At 41.8% G+C, this 17,169-nt stretch overlaps 1 protein-coding gene across 2 annotated transcripts in view; it reads left to right on the forward strand.

Annotated features, from left to right (window-relative positions):
• shisa9a (shisa family member 9a) overlaps positions 1-17,169 on the forward strand; it is a 51,221-nt gene that overhangs the window by 1,650 nt on the left and 32,402 nt on the right. The gene's annotated exons all lie outside the window — the stretch shown is intronic.

The raw sequence follows: 17,169 nt of genomic DNA on the forward strand, positions 1-17,169 counted from the left end.
CCCCCCTCTCGAGACGTGACGTAGGGATGTGAGAGTTTGGGATCATCTCAGCTGTTTTTAAATCAAACTGGCTGCTGCTGCGGAGTCAGAAAACATGAGAAAACCTCAAAGATACAGTAGGAGCACAGAGAGAACACGCACATCACCGCAGGCTTGTTCCTATTTTGTTTCAAATGACAGCATTGGGGTTTTTTTTTGTTTTATCTTGCACCGGCCAGATATCCATCCATTTCATAACAGGCTCGAAAGAGAACATCTGCCTGCCTTTTCTGCAGCTTTTCAAAACCAAGGGTTTTTTGGTTCGTGCCCACATGATATAATGAGAGAGAGAGAGATAAAGAGGAGAGTGGGAGTCGGTGAGGAAGTCGTGGTGGTGATGGTAGTGTGTTTGTGTGTGTGTGTGTGTGTGTGTGTGTGTGTGTGTGTGTGTGTGTGTAGGGGGGATTGGGGAGGGCTGGGAGTTTGAAGGGTTGGTGTTTGTGGTGGTGGTGGTGGTGGTGGTGGTGGTGGTGGAGGAGGTTAGAATACAGAGCGTATGAATGCCATCTATTTCTGCTGCGTCCCGTGGGCTGCTATAAAGCACCGAGCTTCTTTGTGTTTTAACGCCGAAGATCAAACAGATGAATGCACACACACACACACACACACACACACACACACACACACACACACACACACACACACACACACACACACTCAAAAATGTGTACAGACCAGAGCTTACAGTGCATCCACACATCATACACACATGGAAACAAGTCAGCACGCAGCATTCAGCATTCAGTCCAAGTTGCGTCACCAGTCCGTCTATTTCTTGTGCCGCTCATCCCCACAAAAAGCAGAGAAATACCACCATAAATGATGACTGTACTCACACTCCTCTTGTTCCAGAATATATCCCTCGTTTATTGTTTTACTAACAAGCCTGACATGAATGTCACCCTGTACAATTCCATTTGACTGCAGCTGAAATCCCCCCACAACAAAAACTGCATCTTGCCTTTTTGACTATATTTCACCCTTTTGGTGAGCAGAAAAAAAAACAATAAATCAATTTAATCTGGTATTGAGTGTTAGAGAGTCCTAGTTTTATGAAAAGAGAGAGAATTTGCCAGTAGGATGAGATTATGTCACAACTGTTCATTGCAAATAAAGCAGCATCAGGAATTTTGTCCACTTTGGCAGCTTACTTTTATTAGATTTATTCTTGGTAAACACATGATCAGAGTTGTTAGAGTTCTTATATTGTAGTATTTCCTGTTATTGCTGTCGTGCCAGCGTTCTGAATTCCCAAATTTTTCCATGCAGTGAGATGGCAATAAATTCTGAGATTATGGAGCGCTGGTGAGTGCTTCCAAAGCCAGGAAGTGTGCATGTAAGGAAGCAGAGGGGGGGGGGTTGAATAACTACTTCTATTGGTGAGAATGAGATAAACATTTAATGGTAAATCCTACAATAGCTTCCCCTGGCTAACGACAAGGTGACATAACCCTACTCAGCGTGAAGCACTACGCCCACAGACACCATCCACATCATGACAAGAGTGCATCTCATGGAAAGGGGGGAAAGAAAGGTTGCATTCATTAAAAACGGTTTGGTTATCAGAGGCGCTGTGTGTCTGCACACAAGTCTTTCTTCACTGTGGGAGAGATGAGATAGCGCTGTGGCCTATCATCTGAGTGACCAGGTGGACACTGCTGTGAAATAGTGATTATTATTTGCAACATGGAACCCGCTCCCCTGAACCCCTCTAATCCTCGGGCTTGTGGGTAATCATGTGGAATGTTATTAACCTCTGCGATCAGGCAGGATCCTCCCAGACAGACACCTGATTGGTTCAGTGGTCCCTGCGCTGGCGAGGGAGGCGATTTATCACAGGGAAGAGGGGTGGATGGAGTGGAGAGGAGAGGAATTAGATATGGATTTGCAGGATATGGACATGTTATTCTTGTTTTAAGTGATAAACGGAAGATAAATAGACTGAAAAAGGCAAGATGATTTTTCATTAAGAGCGAGGGAAGGAGGGAGGAAAATTGAAGAGTGGTAATTGCAATGTAAGATAAGTGCTCAGGTTAAAAAGGGCCACTGTACACGTGCACAAACTGGCGCACACAAAGGAATTTTGTTCAGATTTAGTGCAGGATTGTGCTGGAAAATCTATTTTTAGTGCAAACCACATATTGATTATAGCTTATGGCCACATTGCCCTATTACTGGCATCAATGAATCTGGCCTGGCAGGTCTCTGCTGTTTGTATAAGAAGGAGAAAATTCCTCTGGGCCTCATGTGACCGTCAGTCAAAGAATGCAATTTGTCTGAAGAAATCACAGATGACCACTGCTGCTTTATCATTTATATGGTCCCCCCCCCCCCCACACAAGCTGTTTATTCAATGCATTTGTCAACAGAGGTATAAAACAGCAGGCAGGCTGGTATTCCCAATACGTGCTTTACTGCGACTTGGTAATTCATACCTGTTATCACATGGACCACACAAGCGAGAGATGCACAGTTTCAGTTAGTAATACAAAAGCCCAAAATCCGCGTTTGATATGTTGTGGGGGCCCCTGTGCATATCCAGCAGCGCCCCCCCCCCCCCAAAAAAAAAAAAATCCACAGCCAACTGCATATTAAAAATGGACACTTTTTTTTGGCTTTGTGAACCAGAACTAGCCGGCCCACCAAATCCCCAGTTGGGCCGGCTCAGCTGGCAGACTTTCATGTCATCTCAAAACCCAGAGACTTTGTTTGAATCCTTAAAAGGCTGAAAATCTCTCTTCACTCTCAGCATCAAAGAGCTGAAGAGACAAAGAAGGGAGGGGAACGGGAAAGTGAGAAACGGAGAAGAAGAGGGGAAAAAAAAAAGTACAATGTGAGGAGTCAAAAGATTAGTGGCAACACTCGGACTGACGGCAGCAACCGTTTTTGTCGCTCTGAAGGACAGGGCTTTGTGTTTGTCATGTGTTACATATTAAAGCGTTAAAGTTAACTCTCTTGTTTGGATTGGCATGAAAAAGTGTGAAGACATCTTGAGCCATTGCCACATAATTCAGGGTGACTTTCAACATAGTTTTTGTTGCCAGAAACTAGAAGCGTTGAGAGTTTCTTACATCACAATGACAAAGCGGCAGATGATCTCATTGTCACTACACTTACTGTATAGTCAACTGAAATTTAATTGGAAAATAACAATTATCCTCATGAATTACTACATTGAACACGTCCTCCAGACCAATATTGTACTTCTCAGCTCTGTTATTGTCATTTGAGGTATCACACTAAAGAGCTTTAGGTGGGCAGCGCTAGTAGTTTTTATTAAGACAAAAAAAAACACAGCAGCTTCACACACACACACTCGCGCACACGCACAGCACTCTGTATTCACAACTCAATTCACCATTTGCAGACTTAATTACCTCCCCAGCAGTTATAATCTTTTCCTAAACATTCTGAGATGGGAAGGATGAAATTTTAATAGGTAATTGCTTCTGAGATTGCACAGGCACGAGAAAAGGCCCTGTCTGCAAAATACTCCAGCTCCGTCTTGTGCGGATGTCTATGTGTGGATACGAATGTGTGTGTGTGTGTGTGTGTGCAGTGAGTAAGGGTGTGTTTATGCACAGTGCAAGCCTGTCAAAAGGAGCCCCGCATATCCTTCGTTAAAAGTAGGCAACTGTGTGACCTTGTCTTCCCAGCGGTCATCTGAGCCTTCAGCGTGTCACATCTGATTGCAGAGTGTCAGAGCGGAAAGAGAAGCCTCCGCTAGTGAACTGACATGCCGCAGCACAGGCCGTAGAAACAAGCAAGGAGAGGCTGTGAAAGAGAAAATGACAGAGCTAGAGGTAGTTATCTGTGAGGCGTCACTCCAGCTCCAGCTACGTTTGAAGCTCAGCTTCTGTCCTCGTGTTCAAACAGGCAAGAAAAGCAGGTGAAGTCGAGGTTCCATCCCAGAGTTTGCCTTTCAGGCTCATAGTCCGTTAGAGCGGTAGTAAAGCTTCCACTATATCTACAGCTAGTTTTCTTTGATCTGAACCATTGAGGAAAACGTTTGTTGTGTTCCTTTTTTTTCAATTTGCTTCACTTATGTTCACAAGACCTTTTAATGAGAAAACAAGTTGTCAAACTCACCAAAGGACACTTAAAGGGATAGTTTGACATTTTGAAAAATATGCTTACTCACTTTCTTACAGGAAGTTAGATGAAGATTGACACTGCTGTTATGAAGCTACAGCAGCAGAGGGTTAGCATAGAGACTGGAAGCAGGAGGAAACAGCTAGCCTGGCTCTGTCCAAAGGTAAAAAAAAATCAGACTAAAAGCACCTTTAAAGGTCACTAAATAACAAGTTATATGTCATTTGTTTGAGCTGTAGAAAAAAGGAGTTGTGGTTTTTATGGGGAGTATATGTGCTGGACTATTTCTTGGCAGGACACATAAGCCGCCATAAAACCACAATTTGTGGTGCTTACATCTCGCTTTTTATATGGATCAGAAAAATTAGATATAATGTGTTAATTTTAGAGGTGCTGGCAGGTGCTGTTTCCCCTCTTTGTCTCTGTGCTAAGCTAAACTAATCATCTCCTGGCTCTGGCTTCATATTCAGTGTGCAGACTCGTGGAAAGAATGTCGAAGTATATGTTAAAGCATAGATATAATGTCTGTGTCGTCATCTTTAGGTGTCTAAGGGCGACATTTTGAAGCCTGGATCTACTTTTACCACTTTGTCACTATCTTGACGGTTGTTTGTATCCAGAAAATTCAAATTTATAGAACAAGGTGGAGACTTAAGATGAAGTGAGCAGGCAGTGGACCACCACAACTGAAAGTAACCGTCAAACCTGTTTATCAAGACAAGCATGTCCCAAATAAATACTTTCCTTTGACTTCATATCTTCCTAATAGACTGCAACTTTCCAAATTACCATCAAATACATTAGAAGACATTAAATTTGTTGTTGAGACCTTAATGTCTTCCCAAATGGCCATTAGAGAAACTGCATTTTAGGGCACATTTGGATTCAGCATCCATCTGTGGTGGTTGCCATTTGCATTTATTAATGATATTGCAGTTGGCTCATGAGGAATACATTCTCTTATCTCACCAGGTTAGAGGTTTTGGCAGCAGGTGAGTGACGAAACTAATGAGGTTTCAATCCACATAATTTTAGCTGCACATAAAAGCACTCTGGCACAATTAACCTTCTCTTCTAGCTGTCAGACATCAACATCTGTCTCCTCATAATGCGATGCATTTGGTTGGATTTAATAGCAGTGAACCTGCAGTGAAATATTTTTGTCTTGCACCTGAATATTTTCGCCTGGATGCGCACACACTTGGTCCCTCTTCTAAAGTTTTGTTTTTCTGTGCTGCTCTCCTCTCTGAAGACTCCCTAAAGGTTTTTTTTCGTCATATGAACTACAAGATGTGTAGTAAAGTAACACTTTTGAATTCACCCAGGAAGCCTATGAGAAAATCATCCTAAAAGAATCTCTCTTTGAAGACCTGTCTACATCTCCTACTGCCAAAGAAGACTCCAAAAATCTTCTGAAAGTCCTGTAGCCTACAACAGAGAGACACGTATGTTCATACATTTAGTCTCTTTGAGTGATGATCTGCGACATAAGAGAATTCCTCAAGAATTGAGAATCCAAAAAGCACCAACACTTGGACTGGATAATCCCAAGTTTTGTGAAAAATGGTGTGAAATTGCAAACAAATGTTCATTTGATCTTATGGTTTTGATCATCCAAGAAAGAACTGATCAACTGACAGCTGTCCACAGTCAAATACAGGAGACCCGTGAGAAGCTGAGTAAGGACTATACAAACAAAGTTAGAAGAAAGGATTTATTCTCTGAATGTGAGCAATACAATGAAAAACTTGAACTGAAGAACTTGAAATAAAAGCCCTGAAAAAGAAAAAGTTTAAAAGAGATACAGCTGAAGCAGGTGTACATGTGGAGGAGTGGCTGTCCCAAACGAACCCTAACCCTAACCCTAGCCAAAAAGCTCTCACCCACGGAGACCACAGTGGCCTTTCCACGTCACAGACATAAACCACAGCACCCAAGTCCTCTTTTTTAGAGGATCGTTATACCCTGGGCGGAAGATGATCGCCAACCCGGGCCAAGCCTCCTGAGAAAAAAGAGGGAATGCAGAAGGGGTAAGAAGTGTCACTAGGGGACAAGATAATATGCAACCTGGAGCTGCAGCCCTAATATGTTGTAAACCTCTCTAGCAAGCCTCTCTCCTCCACCTACTTCTTGGCCCTTAGCAAAGGTTTGGTTAGTCCTTTGTTCCCAAGACTTACTGTAATGCATTTAATGTATATGTGGACTTTCAGAAGTTCTCCAGAACTTCACCAACCATGAGTTTTCCGCAGCTTCTTCTACTAATGGACGTGGTGAGATCCCTCCATCTCATTGCAATCTGCAGACTCCTAACACCCCCTTAGATCATCACAGACTCACTACCAACTTGAAATGCCTCATTCGAAACTTAGCGCTGTTTGGTTAAGAGAGACATTTTGAAAGTCTTTAAAAAAATGTCAATATAAAGTGCATAATATCCTACCTAAAGATCAAAGAGAGGCTCTACATGAGTTAAAACATGACAAAAACATTGTGATTAAACCAGTAGATAAGGGTGGTGCTATAGTAGTGATGGACTTTTGTGATTATGATAAAGAAGTCAATCAACAACTGGGTAATCCTATCTTTTATGAGAAACTCAAATCTGATCCTACCAATACATTCAAAAGGCAAATTCATGGCATCATGTCCTGTTTTCTTGAAGACGGAGACATCACTAAAAATTTTATGAAAGTTGATCATCCAATTACACCAGTGATTTACACACTTCCTAAAATTCACAAAGACCATCAAAGACATTGATACCATTGTTCTTAGTAGAGAGGCTTCTTTATACATTTGGCACTCCGAAACCGACAGGTCTTAATATGTATTTTGATTTGATGCCAATAGGTTATGCATATATGCCATGACTGCAGATTTGGTACTTTTTTGGATAAATATATATACTTTTTCCTTACTTCAGCCTTACATTTCTTCTATATTTTCTATATATTTTTTCTCTATGAGATTGTGTATTTACTTGTTGGGGTGTGATACAGATATTCCCCCCTCCTATCAAAGGATAGGATCATTGATGTCATATTAACATTGTGTTTTAATTTTTTTCTGTTTTTTCTGGTGTTTCTTTTTTCTGGAGCACTGTGATCACCATCTTGTGGTGTTTGTCCCTGCTGCTTGCTGACCAGCAGGTGATAGTGATTTGAGGTGATTACTTCCCCTACAAGAAATGTCTTTTTTCTCTTTCACACCTGCCTTAGGAAGCTCATGTAGACCAAAACATTGCCTTGAAAAAAGAAAAGGAGAATTAAACTATTTACTTGGAGCCTAACAGTGTGCAGACCTTTCTCCTTTGTGTCCTGTAGTGAAATATTTTTTGTCTTGCACCTGGATATTTTCACCTGGATCTGTGCACACTTGGTCCCTCTTCTATGGTTTTAATAGCAAGACACATTTTCAGACATCTTAGTTCATTTATTTGGTGCCACACAAGTGTTGTTTTCAGGCAACACCAAGCAACAAGGCAAAGAGACACTAAGTCACAGGCTGAGATTATCAGAAAGTACAGCAGTGTCTCCTCCTCTTCCTCTCCTGGGTCTCATTCCTGCACCCTCTCTCTGCCTAATTATCTTAATGTGAGGCCCCTCAGCAGCCCAGGGACGCCATTAGACTCCTGTTTATTAGGGCTCTGGGGCCGCGCAGTCGGCAAGCATCGACCGACGGCAGACATCCACTCAGTTTAGGCACAGAGGGAGGCCGGCCAGGAAGGTGTCAACATGGCCTGGGGAGGGAGGGAGACTGGAGCTGAGGGCTGAAAGGAGAAGAAAGGCAAGAGGATTTTAGAGTATAAGAAAAAAACAAGAAATAAAAAAACTCAAGAAGAGAGTGGATGTTCCCCTTAATTTCCCTTCACAGACTCTAAAGAAGCATCTGCATCACACTCCTGTTACATTAGCTTCTTTGTGAAAGGTAAATTGGAGCAAGTGCTCACTCTGCGAGCATTTAAAGAAACCAAACAGTATTTTGACGGGCAGAGAGAGTGGTCTAATGTATGCCGCCCATCCTTTTCTGTCCTTAGTGTTTCTTCCAGCGTGTAATTTTCCATCTTGTCATTGTGGGGTTGTAATAAAAGAAGCAATAGGGATGGTGAATATCTTAACTTCTAATCAGCCGTACGTCCCCCCCTCCCCTCCATCCCGCCCTCCTCACGAATATTAATCAGTTCATTTACTCCCAGGAAGTCACATCTTGCATTTGACAGGTAATTACATCTGTGTCTGCATGTGTGTGTGTGTGTATGTGTGTTTGCATGTGTGCACGTGTCCAAGTCTGCGTTCACTTACAATACTTCTCGTGTGCGTGCGTATGTCAGGCACATAACCTGTGGTGCACTTCAGTCAAATCATGAGCGCAGTGAACAATATTACCTCCATCTATCTTCATCTATTCTCACTCTGGTTTACATTTGACTATCTATAATGATACAGCACTCTCAGGCAGTCATAGGATAAGCAGGCAGACTTCCCATCTGTATGTTTGAACAGGTGGTTATCACCACTGGTTTCTAATTAACTGCTACGCTGACTCCTCTTAAACGACTATTCAAATTAATGAGTCAAGCCTTTTGCGCAAATATTAGGATTATTTTCTGTCTTGTGAATTTGCAGAAAAAAAAATGTCAGTATTAACAAAGTTTCAAGTCAAGGGTTTTATTTATAATTCTGGGTGTGTTGGAGTTTCAAGAGGCACTTGGATGAATACATGCGTCCTTGTATTTCTTACTGCAGTAGAGGAGCCATTGAAGAAATAGCGATGTTTCCTTTTAACAATAACATGCTCACTACTGTCTGTCAGACATACAGTGAAGCAAGCTGAATCTCCTAGTGGCAGTATAAGTCTATTTAGGCCCCCTAACATGTAGCTGCGTGTGAAATCCTCTGTAATCTGCAGCTATTGTTACAGTTTCCATTTTATACTGTTTCTAATGGGAAAATAAAGCTCTAATCTTCTGTACTGCCTACAATAATAGTATACTGTATATATTCCTGCCACTTCCCAACAGTGTTCCAGCTGTGTTCTAATAGTATTCACAGTGGACGTTCTCCTCTAATGGAGTACATTATATCACACTTGCAGTATTATAGGAGCTTAGCCGTGTGTTGGCCAGTCACTTCGCTGTGTGTGTGTGTGTGTGTGCATTCTGAAAGTCTTGGCTTTCAAAGAGAACAGTCTGTTTTGGATGAACCGGCCAAACAGATCACTTCCCATGTCCCTAAGGTTCTGAAGGCTCTTTTCTCCTTTCCTCTCTTCCCCATGCACACACACACAGGCACCCACACGTGTACAACCTCCACATACACGCATGTATTCCGTTCTAGACCTGTGTTTCACACGGCCCGGGGGCAGGCAGCAGATTTGCTTGGCTAGCTGACTGATGCCACCAGCGATGCTAAGTCACAGGCAGAGAAAGCTCATGCTGAGAGCGAATTTGTGAGCCCCCCCCCCCTGCGCGCAGCCCTATCCCCCATCCCCATGTTCTACACCCACCACCAGACTCAGGGTGGCAGTCTTTGGAGAGCGAGCTCCACCGCACTCTCTCCCTCTCTCGCCTGCGGGCCTCAGTATGGCCTGGCTCACTCACCACCCTGGCCCGAGGAGGTAGGGACACATTGGCAGCTTTCCCGCCACTCACCCTCCCACCCTCATACATACATATGGACACACACAAACACTGAGGCACACAAGCTCGTGGACAGGCTTACAGCCCCCGCTCCCACCACCCCCCCACCCTGCTGGGCGCTGGCCCATGGATAGGGGACATGTGGCGGGGCGAAATGCGTCACAATGCTGGGCTCTCGCTCTGACAGATCTTGTGCCTGTCTGCCTGCCTGCAAATTACCAGCGTGGAACGCCTCACAAAAACCGAGAAGGAGTTTTGTTTTCCACCCTTCTGATTGCAGCAATCGCCGTGCTTTCAGCTCCCCTCAGCTTCTGACCACTGTTGCTTTTTCTCTTGGCATTTCCTGTTTCTTACGGCAGCAGTTGATTACAGAATCTTCTTACAGAATTCTTCTCTCTACCTCTGGTGATGTTTTTTTCCCCCCAGAGAGAGGCACAAGTGTGTCTCTTTCAATAGACATTTACAGTACTGCACTGTATGTATGCAATAGGAAAAGGCATTGATAAAAGTTCAGATTGATACATTGCATATGTTTTGTGCTGTGAGTGTGTGCTGTGCAGATCTTCTTCTTTGGAGGATTTAGACCAGGGATCAAATTGTTTTTTTGTCGCAGGAGCTTTTCTTTCAGGAAAGGTCAGATATTGTCTTTATTTATTTTGTCCACATATGACCTTATACTGTTAGTGAAAGCATCACACAGCCAGAACCACCTCAGTATCAAACAACAGAGTATCAAGACACTGAGTGAATACAGAAAGACTTTCAACCATCCTTTTCTTTAAATCTATAAGAATGGACCACCGAAAAAATATGTTTTGAGTATAGCTCTGAAAGGTTCACAACAGCTGCACTGGGTTGCAGTGCTGACCATTTCACAGCATTAGCAAGTATCAAAGCATCCAAAGAAACTTTTAAACCAGCCCTCCTACATAATCTACCTGTCTGCTGTGTATCTGTATGCTCAGTATGTCCCCTTGCCTAAAGCTATCACTCCCATGACAATGATTCTATTTGATCCAAGTGCAGTTATCCCAACAACAAGCTTGGGCCTAGAAGAGGTAAAGTATCCTGGAAGAAGTGAATGTGTGACCCAAAATCACGAGACAAGACAATGATGGCAAAACATGCCGTTGCTTAGCATAATGTTAGACCTGAACAGATAAATACAGCTGAGGCTGATGAGAGTGTCATTCGTTTTGATGATGGTGGTGCTAGATGAAAAATTTAAGTTAAAAATGAAACCAAAGTTATTGCAAATCATCCTGAGGGGACATAAACGTTCATACCAAAGTTTATGACAATCCATCTAATTGTTGTTGATACTTTATCTGTTTCTGTGGCTAAAAATTGTTTCAACAATCTGGGAGGAGAAGGTGAATGTGAAAAATGATTTCCCTTAATCCATAATTTCTGTTGAGGTGCACTCGAGCAAGATAATGAATTCATAATATTTGCAGCACTGTGAATAATAGACTACAGGTGTGTTTGGAAGCTCCAGTGTCTGTACATCACTGTGAAAATGCTAGCTTTTGGTTGTCAATCAGTCTTTTCAAGATTAACAAATAGCTACGATTTAGGTACACTGACAATTTCACAGCCACAAAGTGGTTTTGATTTTTTTTTTCTTGCCCAAGCAATGGGCTCTGATGAACCTGTTGACTTAATATGGAAATTTGGATTGTTTTCCTGCCCTTTCATTGGCCAACCTGTTTAGTCTCATGCATATATGCTAATGCACCATTTCAGTATCTTCTCATCAGATCACAGGTAGCAGCATGGCACTGTGTCTGCACACAAAGGAACTTAATGAGCTTCTTAATCCCAACAGGCTTTACCTTATTGGAAAATCAGAGAGTATATTAATTTAGGTCGCTGCCTAGTAATGTGTAATATACAGTACTGTGCCTGTGATGACAAATTCAACTTTTATCTAGCTCTACTATTATGTGCAGAACCCCTGCATGCAGATTTAATCCCTCCCTTGAGTGTCTTCCCTGCAGCCTATAATCATACAACTCTGTACGGCTTTGCACATATGATAACCATCTCCAATCATACAAAAAAAGTACTTTCACTACAGAGAGATGGCAATTGCATCAAGTGCTGCAGTGAGTTGAGAAATAGGAATTCTAGGGAAGCATAAGAGACAGGCATCCAGAGGGAGCGGTACCTTTAGATGTCACTGTCAACCTCACCAGGAGGCTACGATTGAATCAGTCCCCCTCAGGAATCTTGGATGGAGACAGAGGGGATCTGAAAGTGCCCCCACCCCCCCCCCCACCCCCCCACCCCACACACCATTCTGCTATACGGGGCCTGATGGAGAGTACTTGTACATGCCAAGTGTGAATGATAGAGACGGAGAGAGAGAGAAATAAAGTCGGGCAACAAAAATGAGACGGAGAGTGCAAGCGGAGGACAAGAGATGAGAAAATAAAGATTGGGGGGAAAAAAAGAAGAATGGAGCCGACAGGGGAGGGAGGTTGAGGAAAGATGGAGTGAGGAAATCTATGCTGAGACCATCGATCTTTCAGACCTCTCCCGATATGAAAGTGGGGAGACACAGAGCAGATAGGATTCAGAGAAAGCTCCCTGTTGCGTTTCGCCTTCTAGCGCAATGCCAGCATTCCACTGTTGTGGTAATGTGGCTCCAGCGCTTTGACATTCATTTAGTCTTGAATTAGTCAAAGGCTCCTCTGTGTACAAAGTCCCCCTTTCTCTGTTGCATCGGCGAGTCTGTTTCATGTCAAGTGTGAACAAACAGTATTGATGTAAATGTGGCAGCTGCATCGGTCTTGGCTAGTTTACTGGTAGAAGATGAGAGCCATTGATTTCTTCTTTTTGCTGCTAGACAGATATCACAATGAGAGCAGTGGGAAGGTTGTAGCAGAGGAAATGTTGTTTGCAGTGTGTATAATGTATGTTCATACACTGGTGTATGAATGTGAATGCAGCATTAATGTGTGTATTAGAGCTGCAACCAATGTTGATCAGTTGATTAGTTGTCAACTATTAAATTAATTGCAAACTATTTTGATAATTGATTAATGTTTGGAGTGAAATGTGAATATTTTCTCATTTCTTTAGTATTGTCTGACAGTAAACTGAATATCTTTGGGTTGTGGACTGTCGGTCGGGACAAAACAAGACATTTGAGGACATCTTCTTGGGCTTTGGGGAAGAGTGATCGACATGTTTCAACATTTTCAGACATTTTATAGACCAAACAACTAATTGATTAATTGAGAAAATAATCAACAGATTAATTGATAATGAAAATAATCCTAGTGTGTATGTACAGGTATTTGGTAAAAACATGTTCTTACCTCTGCAATTATGGTTTCTGCTGGCTTGTTTTTTAAAGAATAATTTCGGTTTATTACAACTTGTGTCTTATTTTCATACTTTTGGCCATGATTTCTATCAGTAATAACAACATTGTACTCATTGAGATCTCAGAATGTGGTAATGTTGCACACTTGTTTGGAAAAGAAAACAAAAGTGAATCTCAATTAACAGAATAACTTGCTAGCGTGCACACAGCTTTCCTATGCAGTGAGGGATTATTTATTACCAACATTACAGGTGCAATCATTTTTGGTTTTACCTCCAAATAAAGGAAGTTTAGATAATTTGGTGATGGTTTGGTTCACAGCAGACATTTTAACTTGCAGGAAAAGCAAAGGTGTCACCAATAACATTGATAATTGCTCTGTTATATTCAAGTGTCCCAGTAAGCCATGACAGTATGACACTGAGTCAGCATGCACAACACCAGGATCCTGAAACTGAGGCAGCTAAATGCTATTCAGCCTTTATTAGTTTTAATAATTACACCTGTGCTTTTCCTACTGTGACATGTCAGAATGTCTATTGTTGGCTTCAGCAATTACTCAGGTAAATACATTTTTTCTTTAACAAAAATAAGGCTCAAGTTGTATTAATAAAGTCTTTCCGAATTGCAAGTCAGCATGCAAGTCTCACGGGTCTCTGACTAATAATATGATATTATACATAGCTGAGACCGAGTCTTTTCACTGCACAGGCCTGATAATTAAATATTCAAGGTGTGTGGCTATGCAGGGCTTGTCTGCTGCCTTATTCATTTTTTATTGTTTTGCGATGTTATCAGGTCTTGATTCAACTCTCTCGTCAAGTTCCAAGGCTGTAAGTCTCATGTTGACATCTGAGTCACCTGAGTGTGATTTAAGTCCACGTTTCACTTCTACTACTCTGGTTTCTGCCCACCCCATTCTGTATATGTGTGTGTGCATGCATGTATGTGAGAGTGTGTTTGTGCATGTGTGTGTGTGTGTGGTAGGTCTACATTTTGCATGCATGGGCTTCAGTGCAAACATTTCACTTAGAGCTTAGTGTCTCTGCCTGTCTGCTGCTCATTTTATTTCAGCATCATATTGAATTTCATCATGCTGTACCTGAGTCATTTGCTTCAGTCGCATGTTTGTATTGATTTTAATTTTCACCCTCGATACATCCCCACCGTCAGCCACTTCTTTTCCACCCATCCTATACTTCTTTCTCTCTTTCTCATCCTCTCCCTCATCCTTTCTGATTGTGTACATTGACCCACCGGGCTCCACGTCACCCTACGATCAACAGTTAAAAGCCATAAATGATGCATAATTCATTCCACGCAGCGCTGCCCGCGCAACAGATTAGATTTATGTATGACTGCCTCCTCTGACCCACAATATCTATCTCCTGGTGCCTTGCTAAATTATAATGCATGTCACACCATTCCAGGTTCTTTTGTTAATGTGAAAACAAGCCATTTTTCTCTCTGTGATTTGTTGGTGAAAAGTTCAGTTAAGATCAAATCTCTGTGCAGCCCTGTCTGATTTAGGAATTCAAAGTGCTTGAATGATTAGCATTCTGAAACATTATAAAAACCACAACAAAACAACAATTATAACAACAAACTTACCCAAACAATGATTGTCCAATCATTCTTTAGCAACTATAACTAGATGTGGGGCTGCAATAAGAGCGATCCAAATGATAACACACAAGACCAGCATATCCAGTTAACTAGCTTACAACCTACAGTAGTAACTGAGTGTTATGTTGCAGCATATCATTAGCTGACTAGGTTTGTGGGGTTACAGGTTAAATTTGCAAGGCTCTGCTCTGTCCTGCACTTAATTGGATTTGGGGAGGTTTAAAGATCCCCTCCAGACATGTTTTAACACACATAAAACACATAAAAATACTCTGCTTTGAATAATAATTTGTGTCTGACATGGTTTTACAACGAAAAGAGGTCGATGACCTCATTAAAAATTCCTCTTTTTAATGAAGTTTCCTTTTCCCTCATTGAAAAATCCAGAACCTATGAACACACAGATATTTTTCATTTCAAAAGTTAAACTGCTGGACACAAGATGTCTCCAACTTCACTATAAAGTCCATTCTCGGTGTATGTTGACTTCAGGCTTCAAGTTTCCACATCACACTTGTGTAAGTTGCACACTGGACCATGAATGGCTCTGGACTAGTTGTGATGTCACAAATAATGCTTTTACGTACACACCTTAAACTCAGATTAAAGGTGAACACTGAGAAACTTTGCTTCTTCAGCAGATGAATGTGAACACTCTGCACATACATACATCATTCTGCACAGTGAAGTGAAGGCACCAGTATATTAAGGATAGTTGAAGATATGTGGAAACCCCCCTTCTGCCACACCTTTCCAATGCTGGACTGGGGGGGAGGACTGTATTGGACAATTCCTGTAACTTTCTCAAACTGATAATCCAACATTCATTTGATTTCCTACGAGGTCATACAACACATTGTACAAACTATTTTTAATCAAGCATAAACCGACCCTTACACTCCAGCAACGTTATCTAAGATAGCGTTACATTTGCCAAACACCCAGTGTGTTTAGTCTTCCTAAAATCCTTTCTCTTGTCACATTAAAAGTGAAAACATGTTATATGACAATCCAAGTATATAAAATAAGCATCCAAGCAGGGTTATGTTGGAATGAAATAACAGCCTCATCTTACATTTTTCCTTACGATACTAGGACTAACTAGCAAGAACAAGAACGATGCTTCATCTTTATTGTCTTCTACACAGATGCTGGCAAAATACAGAGGACGACCTAGCAGAGGCTGCCAATCTTCTAGTGATAATCTGTTAGTTTGTGTTGTGTTTTGCGTTAATGGTTTATTGATGTTAAAATGCAACACCGTTAATAGCCTGTCTATTTACCATGGTTTGCAGCTTTCAAACACAAGCCAGTGTTTGGAAAGAGGATTGTCATTATTACCTTCATAGTACACTACACATCTGCAAACTGCCAGGCATTTATCAATATCTATTCTGAGAAGAAAATCAAACACAGGCTGAGGGATCCTTCACTGGCTTCTACCCCACAGCTGCAGCCAGCAACCCTGGAGTGAAGGTTTTAATATCAATCAGTTGAACTTCTGATTAAATATGCAACACACGTCTTAAAATTTTATGGAATACTATTGGTTTGAATATCAAAATACAGTCATGAAACTGCAGCATAAGCTTGCTTTGCCAACCACCACTCTGGCCAGAAGCATCATTACCATCCCAGCTTTAGCCGAGTCCTAAATTATTTACTGTTTTCTGATTGCGTTTGCCAACTGACATCTCAGGTTTCTCCATCGCCACGTCCACACTCCTACACTGTCTGCCCATCTGTGTTCAATGGAATTCCACGAGTGCCTTAAACACAAGCATGGCCATCGCTGCAACATTTGTTTATAGCAGTGCTTATTTATTTTCCGGGATGATTTGCTAACAGCAGGCATAGGGCACACAGGTTGATGAAGGTAATAAGCAGGGGAGAGAGAAAGGAGGAAGGAAACAAGAGAGGAGAGGGAGAGACAGAGAGTGATGCTAGCTAAACCGTGTTTTTATGGAGGATAATTTTCTTCCCCAGAAGGCAGTGATTGGCATTAATTACCTAACAGGTGCTAACAGCGATGAATCTCATAATTAACCAGTTTAGATTTAGTTCATTTGGAAAGACATGAGTATGAGGCAGTGGGTGCAGAAGTGTGTGTTCGGTGTGTGTGTGTATGTATGCAAAAAGAGAAAACAGAATTGAGAGACAAAATGAAAGATAACGTCAGAGTCAGACTATATACAGTATGCATGTATAGTACAGTGAGTGTGCATGTTTCTGTGTCTTTGTTATCATCCTATTCTAATCATTTTTCAACACAATGAGCTTTCCTGTGTTCTGTCTCACACTTTGGACACAGTTACCATCTATTAGCTCTCATACCTTGATGAGATGTAGTGTTTGCCAGAATTTCCCCTAATACTAAACAAATACAGTAGATCACCTTGTTATCCCTCAGAGAATTACCTACTTTGGGGTTTTCAATGGG

This window comes from Thunnus maccoyii, chromosome 20, assembly GCF_910596095.1.
Source record: "Thunnus maccoyii chromosome 20, fThuMac1.1, whole genome shotgun sequence".
NCBI lineage: Eukaryota > Metazoa > Chordata > Actinopteri > Scombriformes > Scombridae > Thunnus > Thunnus maccoyii.